Genomic DNA, 2,686 nt, shown 5'->3' on the forward strand with positions numbered 1-2,686 from the left:
AAAAAAATCCTGCATGCTGAAACTAAAAGATCCTGCATGCTGAAACTAAGACCTGGTGCAACCAAATAAATAAATATATTTTTTAAAAAGGTATATGGAAACAAAACCATGCTCATGTATTTACATATCGTCCCTATGGCTGCTTATGTACAACAGCAGAGTGAATAGTGGCCAACAGCAACCATATGTCTAGTAAGTCTAAAATACTTCCTTTAACCCTTTACAGAAAAATTTTCCAGGCTGTTGATCTACATACCTCCATATATCTCCTGTCCACGATCTTCCAATCTTCTTCCTTTCAGGTCCTTGATCTAATGTGCCACTGCCTTTAAGTCTGTATGCATTTTCATCTTGGGCCATTTGTCTTTCCACACAAAGTAGAGGACCAGATGTAACATCCAAAACTCTGACCCTTGGGAGGGTTTCCCTTCCATCGTCTTTGAGGATCACCCCTGAGTGAGAGTGTACAGTATCAGCAGCCCACTTTTGGCTTGCACTGGGATATCCAGACAGTTCACCCCAGAGTCAGTCCTGGACTTTAGTCTCACCACCCCACAAACAAACTCAGGAAGAGGCATGAGTGCAGCAGTGGACAATGACATAGTGTTTTAGACCACTTGCACGTGCAGATTACTTTGTTTTTGGCCCCTCCATGCTATGCTATACTTCAATTTTTAAAAACATTTAAATATTTTTGGTTGTTGCGGGTCTTATGTGCGGCTCGTGCAATCTTTATTGCAGCCCACAGGCTTCTCTCTAAGCTGTGGCGTGGGGGCTAAGGAGTTGCAGTGCACGAGCTTGGTTTCCCCTTGGCATGTGGAATCTCAGTTCCCTGACCAGGGATCAAACCTGTGTCCCCTGCATTGGAAGGTGGATTCTTAACCACTGGACCACCAGGGAAGTCCCAACACTTCAGTTTTGTAAAGGATTGCTGCTGGGGTCACGCAACCTTGTAACTTAGTAAGTCTTCTAGAAACCAAGCTCACGGTAGGCCACTTGGTCACGTGATGTCACACAGTCACATGTTGCATCTCTGTGGTGATACAGGAACATGCCAGGAGCTATTTATTCAGTGGCATATAGTTGTCTTGAGTTTGCCATATTATACCCCTGATAGATCTTTTTTTCACTATAGAAATCTCTGCTTTCACAATCTTCTTTATTACATGGCTCACATGGCAGAGTTGCTTGTAATGTCACATGAACGAGTTAGTTGCAGAGCCCTTTCTTGCTCTGGGCCCCACTCAAATTTGTTGGTTCTCCATGTGATCAAATAAACAGGTCAGGGCAGGTTTCCCCAGGATGACACATACTATCTCCAGAACCCAAAGGAGATACCAAGTTTTGTGCTGCCTTCTCAACAGATCACTAGATACTTTATTAATGTGATGGGCCCCCAGAATCTTCCTAGGATTGGTCTCCCATTCTCTGGAAAGAGTGTCTTTTACCAAGGCACCAACATACTTGCCACTTCATCCAATAAATATGAAGTTATTGACGTGATGGACCAAGGTGGTGCACTTCAGGATGTTCAGATAATCTTAATCTTTTTATTTTACAACTAACCAGGTCTTAGTTGAAATAATACAGGTCTTTTGTTGCAGCATTCAAAGTCTTAGTTGCAGTATGTGGAATCTAACTCCCTGACCAGAGATTGAACCGCCTCTGCTCCCCAACTCCTCCTACCCCCCAACCCCCACATTGGAGCTCAGAGTCTTAGTCACTGAACCACCAGGGAAGTCCCCAGATAGTCCTAATCCAATTGGCCTACATTATGATGGTGTGTGGACTTCAAAATATATCCACAAATTTGTTCATATTTTTGCTTTAGGAGGTGAGCTTAATTTTTCTCCCCTTGTGGATAACTTGTTTTCAGGGAAGTTAATGGCATGTGCAGACTTTAAAATATGTCCTCAGATTCATTCATATTTTTGCTTCAGGAGGTGGAACTTAATTTTTCTCCCCTTGTGGATCACTTGTTCTCAGGGAAGTTAGTGGCCATCTTGTGAGCAGACACATAAACAACCAAAGGAGAGGCACATGTGATAAGGAACCGAGGCTTCCTGTCAACAGCCATGAATGAGTCATCTTGAAAGTGAATCTTCCACCCTCATTAAGACTTCAAGTGATTGCAGGGTCTGTGGACATCCTGACTGAAACCATTCGAGAGATACTGAACCAGAACGACCCAGCTAAATTACTCCTGCTCCCTGACCCACAGAAACTGTGAGATAATAAATATTACTGTCTGCCAAAGGGTTTTTGTGACATAGTGCCATGGGATACTGCAGAAACCTTCTCAGCATTCATGTATGTGCAGCCCTGACGTGTGAGGTATCTTGGTCAATGGGGGATAAAAGCCAGTGGATAAAAGCTTCTCTCTTTCTTTACCTGGTAAATGGTTCTGAAGCACATTTCATATGGCTTTTCAGATGGTCCCACAGAATCAAGCATTAGTTACCTATGAAAGTAAAAGTGAAAATGTTACTCACTCAGTTGTGTCCGACTCTTTGCGACCCCATGGACTGTCACCTGCCAGGCTCCTCTGTCCATGGGATTTTTCCGGGCAATATACCTTGGACTGCAAGGATATCTAACCAGTCCATTCTGAAGGAGATCAGCCCTGGGATTTCTTTGGAAGGAATGATGCTAAAGCTGAAACTCCAGTAATTTGGCCACCTCATGC

The sequence above is a fragment of the Bos taurus genome, chromosome 11, assembly GCF_002263795.3.
Source record: "Bos taurus isolate L1 Dominette 01449 registration number 42190680 breed Hereford chromosome 11, ARS-UCD2.0, whole genome shotgun sequence".
NCBI classification, from domain to species: Eukaryota; Metazoa; Chordata; class Mammalia; order Artiodactyla; family Bovidae; genus Bos; species Bos taurus.